Source organism: Diabrotica undecimpunctata, chromosome 9, assembly GCF_040954645.1.
Source record: "Diabrotica undecimpunctata isolate CICGRU chromosome 9, icDiaUnde3, whole genome shotgun sequence".
In the NCBI taxonomy this organism is placed as follows: Eukaryota; Metazoa; Arthropoda; class Insecta; order Coleoptera; family Chrysomelidae; genus Diabrotica; species Diabrotica undecimpunctata.
This window is the reverse complement of record NC_092811.1, coordinates 15,490,354-15,516,046: the sequence shown is the minus strand read 5'-3', so window position 1 is coordinate 15,516,046 and position 25,693 is coordinate 15,490,354. Positions and strand designations below refer to the sequence as shown.

At 32.9% G+C, this 25,693-nt stretch overlaps 1 protein-coding gene and 1 long non-coding RNA gene across 4 annotated transcripts in view; one reads left to right on the top strand and one right to left on the bottom strand.

Annotated features, from left to right (window-relative positions):
- LOC140449583 (uncharacterized) overlaps positions 1–25,693 on the bottom strand; it is a 584,439-nt gene that overhangs the window by 277,405 nt on the left and 281,341 nt on the right. The gene's annotated exons all lie outside the window — the stretch shown is intronic.
- Positions 14,143–25,693, top strand: part of LOC140450134 (uncharacterized) — a 40,952-nt gene continuing 29,401 nt past the window's right edge. Inside the window, exons 1-2 of the long non-coding RNA XR_011951967.1 lie at positions 14,143–14,319; positions 23,140–23,307. This is a non-coding gene — a long non-coding RNA (uncharacterized lncRNA). The remainder of the gene's footprint in view (positions 14,320–23,139; positions 23,308–25,693) is intronic.

The following is a 25,693-nucleotide window of genomic DNA, read 5'->3' as shown; positions in this document are numbered from 1 at the left end:
ATCCCAAGTATAGTCAACCGCTGCTAATATTGTTCGCTAGTTGATGAGTGCCTTGGTGGACTATATATTGCAGAAACTGTCAGTGAACCATGTCAGTCCTTTATGCTCGGTCTGTAATTGAGTTCAACCGTTATTATTGATCTTCCTGGGGATCTCCTTTTTCTGAATTTGTTTTGTAATATTACAAAAAATATTTCCGTTGTCTTTATATTGGTTTACTAATTAAATAAATTAAATAAATTGACAATGACTTCATTTCTTCTAAATAAGGTCTTTAGTATGTACTTATTTTGATAACTTATTGCTGATTTTCGTCGAAAAACTCGTTAACTCTATAATATTATCTTAATTTTAATATACCAATAGTTGTTTAAATTTTTGTTAAGCTTGCTGTAGGTGACAAAGAACAAATTGTTCTATAAGGTAGTGCACGTCTCTTTGAAACAAGGTAAACTATCTCGATGTTGAGCGCAGTTCACAATTGATACCTAGAGCGAGGAATTTCGTTCAATTATTCACGATTCGCGCTATATGATAGATAGCGATGTGGAAAACAGCGGTTTGCGCTTTATTGTCGAGCAAAGAAGAAAATTGTTATTTTCAGCCATGCATTCGCAGTACCGAGCAATATTGACTAAATTTCTGAGCCGTAAGTGACACTCGAAACGAGTATTTCTCAAATAAAACGTCGACAATATTCCAACAAAAACATTCTAATACTGCTATAAATTGCTTTGCATTTAAAGTTCGGGTTGTTTAAAGTTGTTTGCTATGTACGTTTTGGAGCTAAAGAACTGTGATACAAACTTACAACACTTGGTTTCCATTTTACAAGTAGATTTTACAGAATATTATACATATTGTTGATAGTGTACAAACAGATTGATAGAATTTAATTTAACTAACATTTTCACATTTTATTAAACTTTCTTAAGAAAAATTTGTTGCGTGAAAAATAAGTTAAACTACAATTTCTAACCATTCTAATTAACAGATGAACCTAAAAAAGTTCTATTTACTGTGTAACGTAACTTGTCTAAATAGAAAGTGGGTGATGGAAAGAGAATAGGAAACTCCAGGTGCAAGTTAGTTCACCTTGCAAACTGGCGGTTAGATGTTTTGAAGAACACAACAGTGAGCTTTAGGACGTGGGTCAATAGATTTGGAAAGGAGGTATATTTAAAAAGTTTGGGGGATTTGAAATGTACCTATAAAAATCACAGAATTTGTTACTAAACGAAAAGAGAAAAATAAAAGGTACCACCTAGTCCTTTATCGGGGAACGAGGAAAACTCGACACTTCACCTATAAGAAGATTGGTTTAAGACGTACACAAAATTGGGCTAAACCTTTAAAGAACCAATATGCATATGTAGTCAAAAAAAAGGTACACTTACCTTATAATGTCTCTCTGTACTTCTTTCAGATTTATCTTCTTATTAGTTATCAGAAGAAAGAAAGCTTATAGAGAGCACAAATAATGGCTACAAATTATATATATACATATATATATATATATATATATATATATATATATATATATATATATATATATATATATATATATATTCGATGACCTTTTCCATTCCTATGCGTTACTGCAACCCTTTCACATTATTCGGTCCATCTTGAACGGTCGTCCATAATAGTTGGGTCAGTGAGCAGCCCCTTTGTTCTTAGATCTGACCATATATTGTCTCTCCATCGCAATTCGTGGATGTCCTAAGGGTCATCTTCCCGTGAGGACTTCTGGCTCCCATGGCCAGCCCATCTTAGAGGTTGGGATGTTGATTGAGATTGAGATTGTTGAGACTTTGATATACTTGCTCATTAAAAATCTCCATAAAAAAGTCTAACCCTGATGATGATGGAGCAGTACGGCAAGAGATAACGGCTTATGGCTCGGTGATACTCCTCCATAGATCCCTACCGGAAGGGCATGGCGCCTAAATACCGGTGTATATAAAGTAATTTCATCAGCTTATCCTAACGAAATATATCAGGGGCAGTTAACTTTTCCTTATTATAAGGCCATATTTAAAAAAATATGGCCTTATAATCTCTCTCTTGTCGTTTCCTCATTGCTGAGGATCGTGATTTCCTACAATGCGGGCTGTCAATTCTCTCCATCGCTTGCGATTTTGGGCTGCTCTCATGGACTCGGAAAACGTCTCTCCAGTGGCTTTCTGTACTTGATCTGACCATCGGATAGGTGAGCGTCCTCTGCCTCTACGTCCTTCTACGTTTCCGCACACAATTAGTCTTTCTAAGTTGTCATTGTCTCTTCTCGCAATGTGGCCAAAAAACTTTAAAACATTTGCAAGACACTGAGAGGAGAGTCTGGTCTGAATGTTTAGCTCTTCGAGAATCGACTGATTGGATCTGTGCTCCGTCCACGAGACGCGTAGCATTCGTCTCCAGCACCACATTTCGAATGCGTCAATCCTTTTCCTATCCTCTGATTTTATTGTCCATGTTTCGGCCTTATAATATGATTATTTATATTGCCGGTCCAAACATTCACCACCTTCTCAGGATATTGTATTTTATATTGTTCCAACCAATCTGAATTTGCACTTGCACAGTAGCAATATGTCTGTCCGTTTAGGTGACTGTAAGCATAAAAGCCGCTTCATTTGAAAAAAGTAGCTTTACTACGAAACTGATCTTTGTTACATCAAGTTATAATGATTTCGGAGTATTGGATGCTTCTATCAAAGTCATTTTGTAACAGCTGTTGGGCCAAATGTACTTTGTACAGACACTCCTTTTTCTTTTTCAACATTATAACGATAGTTGATTGATAGAAAGTATTATCTAGTGTAACTTGCCTTGAACTGGTTAGGAGATTTTCTTGAAACGCTACTACAACGTCTAGTTTTTTGGCTTCTGGTGTTGATTTTCTACCATTTTTGGAGAGATCTTTAACACAGCGCGTTTCTCGAAATGTTTGTCCATTTTTGTTTACTTTTGCTTGAGTCCTCACTTTATCTATACAAAAAATTAAAATTAGATTCGATTTATTTCTGTAAGTTTCATTTTTCGTAATGCTTTTATCAATGTCGACAAAAAACTCGAACAGTAAAAATTCGACGTCTATTAGTTGACAGATTCATATATCATTGACAATAATGACAAGTCAATGAGATTACTGATTTAAATATTGTTGTGAAAATAAGTTTGATTACTTGAATGATACTACAATAATTCGTAATAGTTGTCAATCAATGTAGTTCTATTTCCACAACTACATAATTTTGGCTATCCAAACAAGCAACAAGTTGCTTTCATCAGGTCCTCGTAGACACATCGTCTCAGGACTAGCAACTTCACGTGGAGTCATACGTCGCCATGTTGCCAAATCCACTGGTAACTTTAACATCATAGAATGTATCACCATATAATGTAAACCAAATTTAAAAAACAATTTTTAACGGGTTTTTACCCACCCATTCAGTGGCTCAATACATGTATACCCACCTAGTGCACTGATGATGGAATATGGATTCCGAAAACGTTTTGTGATATAGACCGATTGGGTTTTTTTAAATTATATACCTTTTATAAAGGATTTTTAATAAAATTTTTTGGTATAAATTTCATCAAATTTTAAAAATAATGAGCGATAAAAAGAAAAGTAATAGATATTGTTTAATGCCACAATGTTTTGCTCGATGTACGAAAGATATACATGTCCACTACTTTCCAAAGGACGAGAAATTACGAATAAAACTGCAAGTGGCAGTTCTTATTGCGAAACCTGTGACAAAATTTATAAATGTATGCAGCCGACACTTGGACCAGCCAAATTGGAATACTTTTTTTTAGGTAAATCATATTTGATAGAAAACTTATTTAAGTAATATTGTCTCAGCTTGATTATTTCTTAATCATTGAAATAACGTTTTACTTATTTTATAGATGTAAGGACTGGTAAACAATTTTTAAAAAAAGGTTCGATTCCATCTGAGAATCTACTTATTCGATCTTTGGCAAAGTGTTGTCCTCTTGACAAAAGTCATCTAGAGAAGAAAGATCAAAACGAACAAAACAAAGGCATGTATCTAGTACAGTATTGTTACGAACATGCTCTCGGCATGGCCCAGGTAACGGTTGCATTGCATCTCTAATACCCTTCTCGAAGCTTCGCGGTGTATCGAGTGCGAGAGAGAATAACCGGTCACGTAGGCGAATTAGCGGTGGGACTACGTCAGAATATTCTCGAACATAATACTTTTGGTATATATAGGTAACAATGTTAGAAGTAGTTTTTAGTTGTTAAGATACTACCGAACTATAAAGTTATAAATAAATATATGTATATAAATTCAAACCGCTCGTTTTATTTAATCTCGCTACAGATGGTGTTACGGTGTGAGTAAAAGAAAATATAAATTCAACAGTGACTTTTGAAAAAGACTTTAAAAAAAAAAGTATTTTTCGTCGGGAACATCCACGGTGTGATCTTTATATAAAAAAACATTTAAAAAGTACGTGTGTGCCTGACCAAAGATGCTGCTAGTTGAACTTTCAGTAGAACAGTTGCGTGAGCAGCTAGAAGAACGCGATGAAGACTGCAGTGGGTCCAAGAAGATACTCCAAGAACGACTGAAGACTGTTCTCAACAAGAATGGAGAAGACCCAGAGACATTCCAGTTCCAGTCAGCAGACGAAGCCGTTTTAACTAAAATAATTGATGGAAAATTCGAGAATGTTTCCAAAAGATTTGATGAAACGTCTCAAATGATAGAAGAAACTTCTAAAAAAAATGATAGTAAATTTAAAAACGTTTCGCAAAAAATTGAAAAATCTTCTCGAAAGAATGATGAAAGATTCAATGAAACGTCTCAAATGATTGAAGAATCTTCTCGAAAGAATGATGACAGATTCAATGAAACGTCTTAAATTATTAAAGAAATAGCTAGACAAAATGACGAGAAATTTGAAAATGTGTCTAGAAGATTCGACGAGACTTCTCAAATAATTAAAGAAATATGTAATCAAAACAATGAGAAATTTGAAGAAGTCTCAAGAACATTCGATAACATACAGAAAAATGTAAATAACGTAGAAGAGAAGATCAAACAGCTAGAGAGCATGATAACTAATACAAAAGTGCTACCACCAGTTAATACAATAGCCTTAGATCCGGTAGTGAAAGAAGAATCACCTAGAGACAAAACGACACATAATATGATATTCAAATTGCCACCATTTGATGGAAAGTATTCTTGGTCCATATACCTTAGACAATTTGAAGCTATTTCGACAGCCAATCATTGGACAGAACAAGAAAAAGCTGTTAAAACCGGCATGGCCCAGGTAACGGTTGCATTGCATCTCTAATACCCTTCTCGAAGCTTCGCGGTGTATCGAGTGCGAGAGAGAATAACCGGTTACGTAGGCGAATTAGAGGTGGGACTACGTCAGAATATTCTCGAACATAATACTTTTGGTATATATAGGTAACAATGTTAGAAGTAGTTTTTAGTTGTTAAGATACTACCGAACTGTAAAGTTATAAATAAATATATGTATATAAATTCGAACCGCTCGTTTTATTTAATCTCGCTACAGTATCTATTTTAAAAGATGTAATGATTACCTCAGAGCCAACAACGTTAACAATTAGGGAAGATGAAATCGAAATTAATACAGATATAGATTAATATATCTCAGACAAAGAAATTTTTATTCAATCAAGATTATTGAACAAATTGGCACTAAATAAGGATGATATATTGGTAGATAAGGGCTTTTTGATAAATAATGAATGCATTGAAAAGAAAATCGAATTTATAAGACCGCAATTTTTGAGAAAAACAAATAATTATCAATGCAAGATGCTGTTTGTACTGCTGAAATTGCTTCATCAAGAGTAAAAGTACAAGGAACTATATAACCACACTTAAAAGTGTGACTTAATTCTGAATCTTCTGCTCCGAAGAGTAACATATTTAATCTTTCAAAACAAGTGCTGCCACCTATAGTCGTTTGAGAACACGAATAGCAATTGATGGCCATTCAAAAATTAAAATTGACTTGTTTTAAGATTTTTCTTAAAAATCGTCTGTTTCTGAAATAATGAATTTATTCCATCTATTCTGTCAGTTCTGTCAATTTATATACACTGTATACGGATGAGTCATAACTATTGGGACATAGACTAAGAACAGGTTATTTGGACCAAAATATGGCTATTGGGCCAAATATGCCTTAATAAAATGTTGCTCAGAAAAAAGATATAGGGTGTTAAAGTTAATTTTTGTTTTTCGTTTTTTGCTAATAGTTTCCCTGTATATTTATAAATTGCTATCAAAATTGGCACAGAGTCATAATCTTAGACAAGAAATAGTATTTTATTTACCATTTTACGTTTTGTCATAGAGGGCGCCACGTGGATTATTCCTAATGATCAAATTGAGTCTAAACTTTTTCTGATGAAACTTTTTAGTAATTTGTATTAGAAAATATGACGTAAACATCATTTTTACGTAAAATTGGTACTCCTGTTTAAAAATGATAATTTCAACCGTTTTCGATAAAAACGCAGTCGAACTGCGAGTCTTAAAAAAGGATTTCAAATATTATTTCATTTATGAAAAGTATGCTTTGGACTGTCAGATAATTGTTGTTGGTAAATGTCATTTGTTCAGAGTAAATTATTTTTGATGTGACAGTGTAGTGTAATGTTGCATTTTTTAAAAGTAATCATTACTTTTTTTGATTGAAATGCCTCGTCACAATCATTTTACTAATGAAGAAATGCGAGATATGATTTGCGTATACGCACAAGAAAATTTTTGCGGTCGCTCGGCAGCCAGAAGATATGGAATGTTATACGCAAACAGAAGGCAACCAAATCACAAAACTTTTGCAAGATTATATCGTAGTTTAGGTGAAACTGGGTCATTTCACACTAAAAATCGGGGTGGTCGACCGAAACAAATCACACCTAATCAAGAAGATGAACTTTTGGTTCGAGTAGATGAAAATGATGAAATAAGTTCACGACATCTATCAGCAGCAACAGGAGTAAGTCAGTCGTCTATTGTTAGAATTCTAAAAAAAGAGAACCTCCATCCTTATCACTTTACTCCTGTTCAAAATTTACTTAAAACAGATCTTTCACGACGGTTACAGTTTTGCCAACGTATTCTGAATAAACATCGCAATGACAGACACTTTATTAAGAATATTATGTTCACCGACGAAGCAACTTTTACCAGACGAGGGGTTTTTAATTGGCGAAATAGTCATTATTGGGAAGAAGAAAACCCGCATGCTATTAAAGCTAGACATTTTCAGCATGAGTTTAAATTGAATATTTGGTGTGGCATTATAGGCGACCAACTACTAGGGCCTTATGTTCTTCCTCCGAATTTAAATGGAGATTCTTATTTATTCTTTTTGGAAAATACTCTTAGTGATATTTTAGATGATCTGCCACTGGATGTAAGAAGAAAAATGTGGTTTATGCAGGATGGAGCGCCACCTCATTTTTCATTAGCTGTTAGAAATCATCTTAATGACGTATTTCCTCAACGATGGATTGGCAGAGGCAGTGATTTTTAATGGCCACCAAGAAGTACAACTGAGTACCTGAGTACAACCCGCTAGATTTTTATTTTTGGATACATATGAAGTCCTTAGTTTATGCCAATGAAATTAATACACGAGACGAACTTTGGAGATACATTCAAAATGCAGCTAATCTTATAAGGGGACAGAATAATATTTTTTTAACGTCCGAAAATCCTTTATAAAAAGAATTAGAAAAGGCATAGAAATCGGAGGAGACCATGTAGAACATTTGGTTTGAGTTTTTGTGAGTTCTTTTAAGTTAAAGTGTGTTTAGTTTTGAATTATCGTCAAAACGGAAACCTTACGTTAGTTGCAACTTTGTTTATTAGTTTGGTATTTGATAGTGGAATTGTAAATAAAATACTATTTCTTGTCTAAGATTATGCCTACGTGCCAATTTTATATGCCAAAATAGCCAAAAATTGTGCCAAATAACCATATTTTGGTCCAAATAACCTGTCCTTAGTCTATGCCCCAATAGTTATGACTCACCCTGTATAAATATTATACATAAAATATAACAATACATAAAACTTCACAATTTTATAAAGTTTTGACGTAAGTGCGCAATATTGGAACAGAGTTTTGTTTTTTTGGTGAAAATAAATAAGTGTTCTGTCATATGCTTGAAGTTTTCTAGAATCTTAACTTCAAGATAAACGACCAGACAGTACAACTCGAGTAGTATAAATTTTTGTTCCGCTATTGCGGTATTTTATTTTCAATTCGGAATCCATCTGCATTCCGTATCCATTTCTGCGGTTTATCATTTGTTCACCTCGTTATAGGTCGGTCACAACTGCAAATGCGGGAGTCCCGCCCGTATCCTGTCTGGAATTCTATTCAACCGTTCTGGTCTGCGTCCCGTCGTTAGCCCTCACAATGTGTCCAGCCCAGTTCAACTTTAGTGTAATTCTGGTTTTCAACAGCATCTGTTATTTCTGTTTTATGTCGCAATAGGGTATTTCATTTAACCCTCTTATCACTGTGGAATATGGCAAAACGTTTCCTTTGGGAATTAGTTTGGACTATCTAGATTATAGCTTATGTTTCGAGTTTATAGTTAATTGAAACTGCGACAAATAATTAAGATTTAAAATCAACTGTTCAAGAAAATAAACGAATCCCAACATTAAAGTTATACTTATGTATTTCTTTTATTTAAAAATATCCTTATTTGTTTTAGTTAAAAATAATTTTTTCCGTATTTTAAAAAAAAACCTTGAATAAAGCTATTTGCAAAAGCTTTCTTTATTTTTACAAATAAATAATGTTACTATTTGTAACCAACATGGTTTCCAGTCTAAAAAATCTAGTCATAGAGCAATTCATTCTTTTTATAATACTCTCTCAAGTTTAATAAATGCAGGAGAAAGTTCCATTGATATATTTTGTAATCTTGGCAGGGCTTTCTGTCAACTGACTCTTAGTCCAGGAAATGAAGCATTTCACCTCGCAATTTTTTCGTCCTGCGTGGATTGACTTAAAATTTTAACAGAAGGTGGGTAATAGCCTAAGGATCAAAATCTATATCGAACCAAAGTGCGCCAAAGCCTTGGGGGTGGTTGCCACCCCATCTCGGGGGCGAAAATTTTTTTTTACGTTTTAACCACAGGTTTCGATTAAAAAAGTGATTCTAAACAAAAAATATTCTATACATTTTTTTTGTAAAACTGATATTTTTCAAGTTATTCGCGATTGAAAGTAACAACTTTTAGACGAAAAAATCGACGTTTTTAATCGATTTTTCGCGAATAACTCGAAAATGGTGCATTTTATCAAAAAAATTGTAGAGAACAAATTTGTAGCTTCTAAAAAGACAAATACAATTCATTTTTTAAAATGTTTTTGCGATATAATAGGAACCGAAATACGGCCTAACAATGTTCAGCGGTTTTCTTCAAATGCCAAATTTGAAAGATCCAAAGTCAAATATCGGGAAAATGATGCATTTTTGGAAGAAAACTCATAGAACCTTTTTTAAAGATCATAAATAGACCTATCATACAAAAAAGACTAGCTCTAAAATTAAGTGAGTTATGATGAAAATAAGGTCAATACCTCATTTTTTTACGAAAAAATCGATGAAAACAACCCCCTAACTAGCCCCATAATTAAAATCGATCTTCACCCTTCTGCAATTCTCTTTGTACATGTATTGTTAATACGTCTAAGAAGTTTGACCCATTTAAAATGCTTAGTTTTAGAAAAAGTACAGCTTAAAACGAGAAACGATTTACAATTTCATATTTTTTACCCTTCTTTTTTTAAATATCTCCGAAAATACTGAATATATGAAAAAAATAAAAATGTACTAAATTGTAGCTTTTTTAATGACTACAATTTTCCTTTATTTAGATTTGTTGTAAAATGAATATTTGGCGAGATAAAGCCGTTTAAAGCATCGATTTACGATCAAGCACCATCTTTTTCGAGCCCTTTAAACTCACCCCATTTAAAAACCAAGGGTTCCAAAAAGATTTAATTCACAGATCCTTGTAGCTCTTAAACACCTCTACAAAATCGTTTTTGAAGAAACACTCTATCGTTAAAAATGAAGGAAATGCGTTAAAAAAAACAATAAATTTTTTTTTCCGGAAAATTGCGGTTAAGCTATCATCCCTTCTGCCCACTGTTGATGCCTTAGATGAGCATTCAAAAAGATGCTATTACCAAATTCAACACTGGCTTGGCAATGAAATTATCAGAGCAACAGATTGGGGATGGTATTCCAAAAAACTTTTGAAAATTATTTTTTGCCAATGCAAAAAAGGATGCGGCGTTTCATGTGGGTGCATAAAAGTTGGTTTATACTGTAACTCCACTTGTTCTGGGTGCTCAAGTGAAGGGTGCAATAATAGTCCACCAATAATTGAAGAAGATGAGGATGACATAGATCACGATGAAGATGTAATTAATGACGAATAAAATTAATATTATAGTTGTTTTACCTATAAATGTAAATATTTTCAACTATTTATGTAAATGTATAAGAATATATGGTGCCTTTTTATGTTGATAAATTTTTTTGTATTTAATTCTACTTTTTTCAATTTATATCTATTAAATTAGTTTATAAAAACTGCAATGTTGTAAAGGGTGATTTTCAAAAGTTGAAAAGTTGCAAAATTTTGGCAAAAAATTGTTTTCACCTATAGCACTCATAAGAATAATCAGGGTTCATCGGCATGACATAAACTATAAAGCAGAGGGTGAGTTGAGTTTAAATCCAAATTTTTATTCAAATCGATCCAAGGCGAAATCATTTTTTTAGAATTAGTAATTTTTTTACATTAATCTCTAACAAGGGTTGCTTTTTAAGGGTTGAAATATGATGGAACTCTATTCAAAAGTATAAAATAATCATTATTTAACTAAATCAAACCAAATCTTACCCATATTCAGGTTTAATATGTTATTTTATAATTTTTGACAATTAGGGGTAGTTTTCACCCCTAAAACCCTTCAGCGCACTTCGGTTCGATATAGATTTTGATCCTTGGGCTATCACCTACCTTCTGTTAAAATTTCAACTCAATCCATGCAGGACGAAAAAATTGCGAGGTTTTAACTTTTTTCGAGCTTCATTTCCTGAACTATCTGTTAATCATAAAATTTTCATTTATAAATTAAAAAAGATCGGTATCAAGGAAGTACATTTTGAAATGGTTAACATTTTATTTGTGATAAAAAATGTATATTCTAGATTAATAAAACGGTTTAAAAACACATTGTCATTAAAATTAAATTATTACATTAATAAATTAAAATAGTTGTTTATCAAATTTTATTACGACATGTAGAAACTATAATACTTTTATTGAGAGGAGAAAGTTCATGTAAACAAAAGGCGTGGTATTACCTCAGAACTCGACTTATTTTGTTCAGTCTTAGTCGAGTAGCCTCGTGTAACTTTTTCCTAACGTTTCTTTCTGTATTAAGAAGGCATTTCGTTCTAATAAGTGAACTATTTGTGTATATATTTATTTGTTTGCTAATTTAAAGCATATGTAATAGTTTTTAGTTTTGTTAAGACTTTTCAAGGTTGTGTGTTCTAATTTGTAATTTAACACGTTCACGCCGCTACCAGATACATGGGCCTGGTATAAACTTTACGTTCAACCGGCACTGAAATTTGGAGACCTTGCGCTAGCGCCGACAACGATAAAATGGCTGTTTATGAACTAAATATTATGATATAGGTACCTACGGAATCGTCATGATGTGCTTTATATTTTAGTTCTGTTTTAAGTTACCAGATGCCAGCACCTGGTAACGTCCCACAAAGAAATTTTTTACGCTATGGAATTTACCGGAACTCCGTATCTGGTCATTAGTGTTATAGTAAACATTTTACAAGTGTGTTGTTTTTTTATTAAAATCTATAAAAATGTCGTCTAGAGGCGAAAAAATGGTTAAATTGGTGCTGAACAAGCACCAAAATGCTTGGATACAAACTGAAAGTGAATCTGATAGTGATCCATTTGAAAACTTGTCTGATGAAGATCCTGAATACACTCCTAGTGAAGATAGCGACAATTCTGATGGGGATGAATCCATATATTTGAACGAAGAAGTATCCAGTGATATAGAAACTGATAATTATGGATCGAAAAAAGAAATTGGTAAGAAGAAAAATGAATCTTATAATTTGATTAATGTTATCCAGTAAACCTGAGCATACCCTATACTTCTGCAATACGGGCAAGAAAAAGAGATCTAAACCAAGGGAGGAACCAGTGGAATATATTTTTAAACCGCAAGTTATCCAAGACTACAACAAAGCTAAAAAAGGTGTAGATTACAGTGATCAAATGGCAGCTTATTATTCTTCCTTACGAAAAGGTCTTAAGTAGTATCGTAAGGTAGTCTTCGAACTAATCTTTGGTGCTACAATAATCAATAATCAACAGCTGGATTATCTATAATAAAACAAACATCGAAAAAAAGATACCAATTGTAATATTTCGTGAACAGTTAGCATTACAACTTTCAAATCAAAATGAGTGTATTTCTGAAACCAACTTATCAAAACGAAAGCATTGTCTGCAACTAGACGAAATTGTGTTGATTGTTACAAAAAATTGAGACAGACTATGAAAAGTAAGGAAGCTGACAAGAAGGTGACCAAAGTAAACACTTTTTGTGAAAATTGCGAAAATAAACTTTATGCTTAACTTGTTGATAAACATATCTAATTATTAATTACTATTTTAATTATTATATATTTTTGTACACTTTAGTATTACTTCAAATAAAAATTGATCATTTTATTTATTTTTTAAAAGTAGAATATTTCAAATAGCCACATCAGTATTAGTATATTTTTTTATATACCGTAAATACTTTACCGGACATCGGAATCTGGTGCTATCTCTGTCAGAAATGGATTAGAATCTTTACTATGAGATGGCAGTGTTCAATTCAAGGTAATTTCAAATACAAAGTCACAGAAACCGTTTATTTATAGATATGTTTACCAGACCCATAGGTCTAGTATCGTCCGAACAGTAGGCAGTGTTACCAGATACGGGGATCTGGTAACGTCAGTAAAGGTTACTGACAAATTTAATGCCGTCGTGAACGTGTTAAATTGTCCAGTTCTACAGATACAAAAAAGGTATCAAAAATATGTTATCTCAGTAGTACGAAAAAAAGTGTTATTTATAATGTTGACATCGACAATAGAATCGCATTTGGAAGCTTTGGTATTGGAAGTAGTGAAACGGACAGCTTTTTTTTGTGGAGTAGTTGAAGCTTCTCTCTAAAAAATTGTTAGAGAGCAGAATATATATATATATATATATATATATATATATATATATATATATATATATATATATATATGTATATATATTAATAAGGTTCCATAATTTTTAAAAATCAAATAGAAAACATTAAGACAAAAATCAAATTACCGACCAACAGAAATCGCAAACAACCTGTATATTATACTGTTTAGCATTACTTTTAGAAAGTGTTTTTTTTTGGAAAGTGAATTTTATACATTCAAAGACATTCCCAGAAAATAAGAAGACAATATATTGGTTTTTCTAACGGTTTAGTTTTAAATAGACATTTTTGTAAACAGTTCTACCTTAAACTTTCTATTGTATGGATTACCAAGGATTATATAATAGGGTAAGTTTGTAAATAGTTTGTGAGAGGTAATTATCCTTTTTTCTCTAGAAATTGAAAATGTTTATTAGATGACCGACGGATTATTGGATAGGAGAAAGTTAGGTTTTTTTCTTTGAAGAAAGTAAAATTTGTTTGCATGGAGATACATTGTGATTGGTTCAAGGAAAAAGAGGAGGGAGATGGAAGGATTTTGGATGGAGTTTTGCAAGAGAGAGGAAGGCACTGTGAATTGAATATCGGGCAAGTATACTATAGTTTTTTTTTGTGGAGACGACGTTGCTTATTACCCAAGTTTTTTAAAAAAGTCTAGATTGTGAAAAGTTGTACTTGTGTTTGGTGGAAAGAGTTCCAACTGTGGTAGCAAAAAGAAGAAATAACTGACATGCTGTAAGTAATAAGCAGATGTATAGTTTTATACTGGACCAAGTTGATTAGTTGAGATATCCTTGTGTTTGGAGAGGAGGAGTTTATTCATGTAGTAAAGATTTGGAGCAGAGGAGTTTAGCAGGAGTATTTATTCTGGAGAAACTGAAAGGTACGAGCACAGTCAAAGGAGAGAGAGAGAGGTGAAGTCATCAATGTTGGGAACAAAAGGTTAGTTTCTTCATTTTTAGAAACAGAGACTTTCAATCTCGACCACCTATTTAAATTCGTTTTTTTGTTGGTTTTATTGGGAATTATAATACGTGATGATTTATCGGGAGTCACTAAAATTAAGAAATTTTAGATTTGCATATAAGCTTAATTAATTTATATTGATAATTGTGGATGTATGATTTGATGGATGTTTGAGGTTTTTATTCTAATCATTGTATATGGTATATTTATGTTTATTCAAAATTTTTACTTTTAATATTTGATTGGTTTTTTTTTAATATAACATTTGCTTTGTAAGTCATAATGGTGCTGTAAGTTTATTTTCCTATTGTCTATTCTTTTTTCCTCAAAGGCAACTAGCAAAAAATACTTTGAAGCCACGTTTTGTTTTTAATAAGTAAAAGAGCCCTGAGATATCATATTAATTTGTTAAAAAAATAAATATTATAAACATACAGTTTGAGCAAATCACAACAATATATACCTATATACAGTTTTCCTGAGTCTAGTCTTTTTCGAAGACGGCTACCGCCGTATTACCGTTCTTCTCCGCCAATCCCCCTGGCATGCGCCTCGTCCAAACCTCTCCTCTCGAATTCATCGCTCTTCTAATTTATTTTCTAGGAAAACTATTATATAAAATTAATGTTACCGATAAATCTGCCATACGACAAATTTTGCACCAACTTTTTTTTTAAACGAAATACCTACTATACAAGTTCTTTTAGCTGTTAACGAGGACGAAAGCTTGCGAAATTTTAAAAGCACTATATTATAAAATATAGAAGGTACTTCTCAAGACACTTGATTTTAAATACGTACGGAGGGGCAGAAATAGTGCTAGAAACGAGTAACACAAAAGAACAAGTATCAAGGGTAGATAGTAACAAAAGATGCTCAATATGACGACCATTAGTATCTATGCATAAATTGTCCATTTTGCTTAGAGAGCTCCGAATTTTTACCAAAAATCCAAATATACGATGATTTCTAAATATACGATAAAATAATTTAAAAAATTTACCAAACCCAGTTCAGGGAGCATAAAGATTTTAGTGATTGAGGTCCATAAAACTCAACAAACTTTATACATATTCAGCTGGATCAAAGTTCCAGAAATAACTTCCCTGGACTATATTATGTGCATAATAAACATTTTCTTTTTAATAAGATTCTTGCACAAACTATATAATTGTGAACATTATACTGCCGAAAGAATCAATACTGTTTAACATGTAATGATTATTTTAAATCTACTAAGCCCGTCCCTTAATTCGACCCTACATTATACAAAAACAACTGTAAAATTCCATGCATAAAATATTAAGCAGCCGTGAAATTGGAGTGTTGATGTCGGGAAAGAAAATTTTAAATTGAAAAGCATAAAATAACATTTTCAACAATGGAAATAACAGAAAAGAGAAAATTACAACTAGAAAACGTGAGTGTTTATGAGTTTGTCGAGAACATAATAATATAACATTTAAGGACAAAAAATGGTTACAGCGCTGTAGCGGTAAGCAAACAAAATGTCTGGACAAGTTAGTAAAAATCTGGAGCGAATAACGGTTTAAAAATAAAAGACAAATAAATATATAACTTATGCAGGAGTAAAACTCAAATACGTGATATGAAATACGTATCTAACTTAACTACTACATTTAACAAAAACTCCTTTCTTATTCGAAACGTATAAAAATCGAACTGTCGAAAATACACTTCTCCAAGAAATTAACGCACCACTTTGAAATATTCAAATATTTTATTAGCGTTAATAGAAATCTCCATTGTAATGTTATATTTTGAAAACCCCTTGTATATGCTATTCGTACACTCTATATTTATTGACTGTGTTTTATCGCTATAGTTTTTTTGCAACAAAACAAAAAGAAGCAAAAAATGTACTAATTCCCAAGTGTTCACGAATTTTATTCGGCTACTGTTTAATTGTTGATTATTGTTAATTGTGTTTATTATGGAGCGTCAATCACGTAATTTAACCCGACATGAATGTGCCCAAACAGTGATATTGTCGGAAGGAGGTTGGAGTTACCGAAGAATTGGTCGTCGGTTTAATGTGTCCCACACATCCGTCTCACGGATGTGTGGAAGATTCCTCGAAACAGAGGATCATTCTCGAAGACAAGGGCAAGGACGAAACCGGGTAACTACCCCTATTCAAGATCGATTCTTAAGAATTTCTGCTCCTCCACAACGTTTTGTAACACATCGAAGTCTACAAATTCAGCTTTAAGACGGACGGACTTAGGGAATACAACTTAACACCTAGGATTGCCGTCCGAGGTCCTCTATTAACTGCAGATCATCGAAGGGGAGACTACATTTTGTCAGAGAACACGTTGATTGGTTAGAGGCTGACTGGGAACGAGTGCTATTTACTGATGAATCCCGATTTTGTTTGTACAATAACGACAGACGTGTTCGTGTGTTGCGACGAGCCAACGAACGATATTATGCTCAGTGTAACTTCTCACACACCACATTTCTCTTTGACCGCACGTACGGACCTAGTGGTCATACAAAATGGAACTGTTGCAACTGAAAGGTACATATTTTAGATCCTGAAGCAACATGTAGTACCATTCGCTCCTTATATCGTTGAAAATTTCTTACTAATGCAAGATAATGCCAGACCTCACGCAGCACAGATCGTCAGAAATTATCTAGAAGAGGTAGAAATTAACACTATGGAATCGCCAGCAGATATTCGAATTTAAATCCGATTAAAAATCTCTGCGATATCCTTGATAGGCGATTAAGAGCGACACCCATCCAACCAAACAACTTACAGGAAGTGGGAGAGAGGCTGATCCAGATTTGGAGAGAACTAGACCAAAATGAAATACGGCAATTAATTTTAAGCATGGGCCAACGACGTGAGGCTGTTATACGTAGTAGAGGTGAAAACACTCGTTATTAAGACTTATGTCATATTTTAGTTTACTTTTCTTATCATTATTTTTTTTTTTAATTTTCCGTTTTATTTATTTTTTCTCCTGTACTTCAACATTTTCTGATGATTAGACAAATTTTTATAATTACCAATAAAATTTAAAATAAAACTGGTGAAGTTTTATTTTTTGTTCTTTGCCTGTTTACAAATAACATTGATTTATTGAAGTGGTGCGTTAATTTCTTGGAGGAGTGTAATTAAGTCATGAGATAATAGATCCTTTCCACACTTAATGAACACACTGTGTCGTTTTTCCGAGAACCATTTCCAGACTGTAATCAAAATCAAAAGCATATAATTTTTTATTAAACGAATAAGTATTTTTAAATCTATATATTTATTACTTACTAAATTTCATGTACTTATATAAAACACTTTTAGCATTCTCGTCTTATCGGAACCATAAAAAAACTGGCTGCTTAATGTATGCTGGTACAAATTACTTATATATAACGATTATTGGTGATAAATATCTTGTTTTCGGCTGTACTGATAACAGTAACCAATCCAAACATTTATAGACAGGGATAATTGAACCTCCTTCTCTACAGGCAACTAATTAAAATATGAATACGGTACAGTGGGTGGATCAAATAAACACATTTTTGGTACCGCCTATATTATTGAATTGGAAGTAGTGCTTAGTGTGATTTTAAATTTTAGGTGACTTAATTTTAGGTAGATAATTAATTCTTTTATAGGTAATTACTTGACATTTTGAAATATGTTTTATTAATTTTTATCTTTTACTAATAAAACAATGTGCTGTTTTTGCTGTATAACTTCTATGATTGTGATTTGTTCTGTGCATTGATTTTAATATAAGTATAATATAAGTAGTATATACAGGGTGGTCCTTAAGTAATTGTACAAAAACAAACAGTAGATTCTACACTTTAAAATATTACGATTTAAGCCAAATTGCTTTAATAAAATGTTGATATTAAGAAAGATACAGGGTGTTAAAGTGCAAATTTAAAATTTTATTTTTCGCTATAACTTTCATGTTTGTACACATTTATATATAAAAATTTACAACTGGGTACTTTTATATATGAGAAATTTTAATTTGATGCACATTTTGATGTAGCTAATAGAAGGCGCCACATATGCCACATATATGGCATAAATTTGCACTTAACTTTTTTACTCTTTAAGTTACCTGTATTTATGACAATAAATATTAAAGATGCATTATTTTAACAAAAAAAGGTATACTTGTTAGTAACTTCAAAACTCAACAGTTTTCGAGATAATCGCATTTTAAAAATCAGCTGCATAATTCTGATTTAAGGCAGATACTCCAGGCAACGAAGGAAAAATAGACAAAAACAGTAATACTTCTGAATTTTGGTATAAAATACCTTTAACTAAAGTTAATAGTTAACGAAATATTAAATAAAATAAATATATCAGCAGGATAATTAATAATATGATTTGACAAAATAACAGAATAATAGGATTTTACATCAAAGTAAAGTTAAAGTTAAATTAAAGTCACAATCAAAACATTTTGTTTACAAACCAAATTAAGAAATAGTTAAACTAAATAACATAACTTTTTGTCAAAGTAAGTGTTCGATATGTTCACCATTTTCTTTAATTCATTTGTCATAATATTCCATAAAAGATCGTCTCATAATAAATAGCATCATTGGTTCTAAAGAAACTGCTGCAGTATTTATTTCTTCCCATAGTTGGTTGCGAATGTTTATGGGATTCTTATAAACACGTTGATTTAATGCGAGTCCATACACCAAAATCAAGCGGATTAAATTCTGGGCTACGTGGTGGCTATAATGTATAATGGATGAATATATTCTTTTGGCTACATATCCAAATCTTATGGTATATTGTGGAACTACACCTTATTTGTCGCAGAGGTTAAATAATGTATTAAACTGTAATGTATCTCGTTCATTGGTTACTTATATTCACACGGAATAACCTATGATTAAATTACAGCTTACGAGTAACTATAATTACATCTCGAACAAATAGACTATTCTGATTTACTAACGAACTAATATTATGCTGAACTAAATTGCCTGTGTGTTTACTGTGTAATGAATAATAAGTATTCTGTTGGGATTTTTTATGAATTAAATAATTGTATCAAAATCTCACCACATTGCCAAGGAATATGACTACCACGACAAATTCAACGTTCAGAAAAGTTGTATTTAAGTATGTTCTCACTGCCTTCTCTCTAGAATATGGAGGTATACCATCTTGCATAAATCACATATTTTGGGTTTTTAGCATTTTACAATAAAGAAAAAGTTATACAACGCCAGTATAAAAACTTAAGAAGCGATAGAAAAGGGAAATTGTAAACATAATGACGGCCAACGTCTGAATACAGACACTACACCTAAAGAAGAAGATGAAGAATCTTTTCTCCAATAAAACATTTAGCAGCCATAACAAAGCCTTTTGTGATGTAACATTATCATCTTTGAGTTGTTTTCATAAGAATAAACTATGAATTATGCTTATCTACAGATATTCAGGGCTTTACCGCACAAATATTATTATGCAGCTGACTTATAAAATGCGATTATCTCGAAAACGTTTAAATTTTGAGGTGACTAACAAGTATACCTTTTCTTTGTAAAAATAATGTATATTTAATATTTACATTTTAACATATTAACATATTAACATATTAACATTTACATTATCATTTACATTAAAGTATGTATAAAATTATAATTTATCCTACTTAAAAGCATCCAATTTTAAATTTTTGTCAAAAAATATTTACAAATGTAAAAGTTATAGCGAAAAAGTTAGTACAGTTACAGTACAGTTACAAAAGTTTGTGAAGAATATATGACCATAAGCCTAATGAGCCATCTGCTGAAGCTGTTTTTAAAAGTCATCGACAAGAGAATTTACCGAAAATGCGAGAAACAAATTGCGTCCAATCAGTAAGGATTTGTAAACGCCGTTGGTACTAGGGAAGCTTTATTTAGCGTACAGGTATCGTTTTAGAAATGTAAAGATATCAGCTGTAATGTTTTTGCATGCCTGATTGACTACAAGAAGGCTTTCGATAAAGTGAAAAAATGAAAAAATGATGGAAGTGCTGAAGAGAACAGGAATTGATAGAAAAGATCTAAAAATAATAGCTAACCTGTATTGGAATCAATCAGCAGTGCTCCGAATGGATGGAAAATCTACAGATCAAGTCAAAATCTTAAGGGAAGTAAGACAGGGGTGCATAATTTCACCAATGATATTCAATCTGTACTCGGAGCACATTTTTGAAGAGGCTCTAAAAGATATTGATAAAGGCATTTCAATAAATGGAGTCAAGCTAAATAACCTGCGGTATGCAGATAATACAATAGTGTTTGCTAATACCATAGAGGGGATGCAAAACTGAATGAACAAAATAACGGAAACAAGTAGAACATATGGACTGGATAAAAACTCCTGAAAAAAAAAACATAGCTGGAACAAATTTGTATCTGAACCAAATGTGAATTGAAAGTGTTTCTTAGTACAACTACTTGAGAATTATAATTAATCGGTCGTGAGACAATATCGAAGAGATTAAATGTCACATCGGAAAGACAAAAAGTGCATTGTTGACTATGAGCTCTATGTTCAAGGGCCATGACATCATCCTAGAAAAAATAATACAGCTCCTTTAATTTTATGTGTACTCAGTGCTTCTGTACGGAGTAGAAACGAGGACATTAAAGGCAAAAACTCTATCAAAACTTTAGGCTTTTGAGCTACGGTTATACAGAAAAATTCTGAAGATACCACGAACAGACAAAGTTACCAATGAAAAAGTACTACGAAGGATGATCACAACCGCAGATTTGGTCAACACCGTGAAGGGCCGTAAGTTTTAGTATTTGGGACATATAAATAATGAGAAATAAAAGCAGATATGAGCTACTCCAATGCATTTTGCAAGGTAAAATTAAAGGAAAAGTACCCCAGGACGAAGAAGAATATACTGGCTTGGAGAGCATGGTGTAGAAAGACCTCAACACAGCTATTCCGTATAGCAACCAACGAAGTCATTATAGCCAGAATGATCGCCAACGTAAGGACAGGCACCCTAAGAAGAAGAACCACATCATGTACACCTGCTAAATGCACTGATGATGGACTTGTTACTCCAAAAACGTTCTGTGATGTAGTTCGAAAGGATTTTTTTAATTATGTACCTTTTACAAAGAATTTTTAAATAAAACTTTAGTGATTTTGGTACACAGTCACCTACAGGAATTTTATTTTCCTTGTGGATTAAGGAATCATTTTCAAAGAGGCAACTTTAATTCATTAGGATCTGACAAAATTGTCAGAAGCTGTGTGAAAAAACTTCACTGAGCGTTACCAACTACCTAACGAAAATATTTATTACCTCACTTAATCCATGCTACTTTTTAACTCCTTGGAAAGAAGCCAATAGAATATTTTACCCTAAAAAGAGTAAACATCATACCAATACCATAGTTATCTAGTAAATGTTTTATTTAAAGTCTTCGAAAGGATCCTTAAGGACTTTACTATAGAAAATAACAGCATCTCTTAATTACAATTAGGCTTTAGAGAAAATCATTCCACTAGAACTGCGTTGACTGGAATCAGTACACACATTACTCAAAAGTTAAATACCAAAAAACTTTGTATCGGCATTTTTCTCGGTGTACACAAAGCCTTTGACCAAGTTTAGGATGACAGATTGGTGAGAAAACCACTGAATATTGGTTTGCCTATCCGATTTGTCAGACTAATTCATTCATATAAATATATCTGATAAGAGGATACGGATACAGCGAAGCAATGACGAGACTAATCTCTTCGTACTTGAGCAACCGGAGTTTCAGGGTTCTTATACGACAAGTCCTATCCGAGATTGGAAACGGAGGCTCGAGTACCATAGTGAGCGATCCTATCACTTCTGCTGTACACAATATTTACAGCCGACGTCCCAAGAACACCAGGAACTCTACTAAGCCTATATACCGACGATACAGCGATAGCGGCCAAACATCGAAATATAGACATAGCGGTAATAAAACCTGCAAACAGCTAGATAACATCGAAGAGTGTAGTTTAAAATATAGAGCCTTAAACTTCGAAAAAACGCAAGCAGTACTCTTTAAAAAGAGGCTTCAACAACCAGAGAAACAACTGACAGTACAAAACAACCGTATCGAGTGGAAAAGCGAAGCAAAATACCTAGGAGTCACCATGGATAGAGGATTGACATTAAAAAAAAAGTAGACGTCACAATACAAGAAGCAAACATAACAAAAGCGTCCATAAGGAACAGCGTAAATTAAGGATGAAAACAAAAATTAAATTTATAAACATTATAATTCTACGCATGGGGACACATATGCAATACCATAAAAAAGGGGACTATAAGCGGCACATAATAGCAGCCTAAGAAAAGCAGCCCACATACCAAACTATGTTGCTGAAAGATTCTTATTTAGAGAACTACATCAAATCAGAGTGACTGAAATATAGAAAGATAAAGCCTGGACAAAGTTAGATGAACTGAAGAACCATCCAAGTCACATAATGCGAGAGATCATGAGATACGACGCTTTCCACCAATGGAAGCACAGAAGACCCAAAAAACAAATAGTATAATAAACATAAAATTAAACCAGACAGAAAATAAACAAATAATACCAGAAAGAGAACAAAAATCAGCGAAGAGAAAATAAAACAAAAATAACAACAACATCACACAAAAGTGGATAGTTCGTAGCTCTATAACAAACGTGGACAAGTACAATACAGTGTAGGCCCAGGTAAATTGATTATATTTATATACATGCACTTATTCTGATTTTATGTTTCAGGAGATCAGGAGGTCACCAAAAAAATTATAAAAACTACTAACAAAAATCGGCGACAGCCAACAAAAAAATATTAACAAAAACCACAAAAAACCGGACAAGTAAAGCCTAACTCCTTGAGCACCAAATCTCAGAACTGGAACTAGCCCAGAGCGGAGACTTAAGGGCCAAGTAAGTAATTATAGTTTCGCAAATAAGTCACATTGTAGCATTTTAAAATTCCTTAGTATATATTGAAATCCCCTCGTATTTGCTAAGACACCGAAGAATATTTTTAGTGTATTTTATTTTCTATCGTACGTATTAAAACACCAAAGTATTTTCAATCGTATTTGCGTCGCCGTGGTCGATAATAAACCATTTTACAGTTTGTTTATATTTCACAGACGCATATTCTTTGGTATTTTTTTTTATCGAAACCGCTCGATATTGCGTTTCAAATAAACATCCAGTTAGATCGCTGAGAAGGTTTTGACGGAAAGATAATTGCGACACTCTTGGTAAGGGCGGCCGCTGTTAAAGGCGTTTAGTTTTATTGGAGTCCGAATCTAGCATCAAATTTGTAATGTAGTATAGTAGCAGTTTTATGTGCAGTTAAGAGAGGTTTGAAATTTTGGCCATGAAAAAATAACCACGATGGTTCCAGTTTTTTAAGAAGCCGAGTCCAAGGTTTGTGTCCAGTGTGCCAACTTTAACCTCAAATTTGCTTTGTTCTAATTAAGAAGCCGTTTTAACACAATTCGCAGTGTAATATGCAGTTTTTGTTCGTGTGGCAGAGATTTTAAGTCCAGTTCCTACCCCCAGCAATTTTAGTAAGTCTAGTTTCCACCCCCAGAAGTTTTAGTGCAATCCAGGTAACTTTTGTGTTTGATTCTCAAAGTAAAAATAAACATGAAAAAGATAGTCAAGATTTGATTTCACGTACAAAGCGTCTATGTATCTGTTTATACGTATTTCGCCTTAATAAGGCTCATCAGAACAGCTATTCATAGGCGTTCTCAACGTGAAAAATAAATCTTTCCTGTCTTTAAGAAGCAACACTAAAATGGCTTCGAAACGGACGCAATAGCGATATCTGATTAAAAATCCGTAAAATAGTTTCGAAACACAATTCAGATTTCTGCCTTAATATGAGCCTTTTAAAAATTGCAAGGTAAAGCAGACGTTGATAAAGATGTTAATAGAGACATTATTTTTCACGTTGAGAACGCCTATGAATAGCTGTTCTGATGAGCCTTATTAAGGCGAAATACGTATAAACAGATACATAGACGATTTGTACGTGAAATCAAATCTTCACTGTCTTTTTCATTTTATTCGGATCTACTCTGTATGAGTACAAGAAACCAATTCGCTAATGATTTCTGCTTAGTTAAGGAGACATGTCGTGGAATGCAAATTTTAGATTCCCCATGTCTCTATTAACATCTTTATCAACGTCTGCTTTGATTTGCAATTTTTAGAAGGCTCAGATTAAGGCAGAAATCTGAATTGTGTTTCGAAACTATTTTACGGATTTAAAAATAAACAATTTTTAATAATAGTTGCTTTCATAACAATTTATAGTGTAATAATTAAAATTATATGTCTTGGGGCGTGGCTTAGCTGTCATTTTAATTGTTCTCAGTTTTAAGCTTCAGTTTTGACATATGTTTTTTTTTAGAAAAAGGTTAACCACTATGCATAGTTTTATTTAAAAGGATAATTTTTTAACTGTAATGATTTATTTCTGCTACAAATTATAGTCCAGTAACATTTGTACGTTTTGTATTATCTCCAACTTGTAAACGGATGTTGTAAACGGATAGGACATAGTAAGGGTTTCTCTTTGTTATTTTTGTATTACTTTTGTGACTATTAATATAGTATTTTTGTACTATTTACTTTGTAACTGTTTGTGGCGAGACAGTAATAAATTTTTAGAGAAAGGAGAAAGAAACTTTTCTTTCATCCAGCAGGAAGTTCCTCGAAGCGGCGTCCCTATTTTAAATAGCTAGAGGTCCTTCTTGTTGTTTTGTTTGCCCATTTGTCCAAGAGATTCATGTAAGTACCCCTTTGTTTCATTTTTGTAGTTGCCCAATCCAATCCCATTGTTTCATTCACTTATCCACGACCCAGTTTCTCCAAGTAAACTCTGAGCGTCGTTCACCACAGTTTCGTTTATTTTGCTTGCCCTATTTCTAGCCTCGTAATTTCTGTCCCCAATTTTCAACCCCCTTAATAATTCCCTATGTGGTAGGCAAAACGTTATAACGGATGGAGTATCATGTTGGAGTTCTATTACCGAGGACTCCGATATAAAGAGCATTTGGCTAAAAGTTCTGCCCCTATAGCGCGTCAGAGTGCTATAGAGGGGAAAAGGATCACCTGGAGCATTGGAGTGATTCCTGTTTATAACTCGAGTCAATACACCTCGCTCCAATGAATTGTTACACCCAAACGTAATTGTTAGTGGTGAACATGTCTCACAGGCTGCTTACTTGGTAAAAGTCAGAAGTCAATTATCAAAACAACACCCTTTACTCATAGAGCAGAATAGCCACAAGGTTCCGTCAAA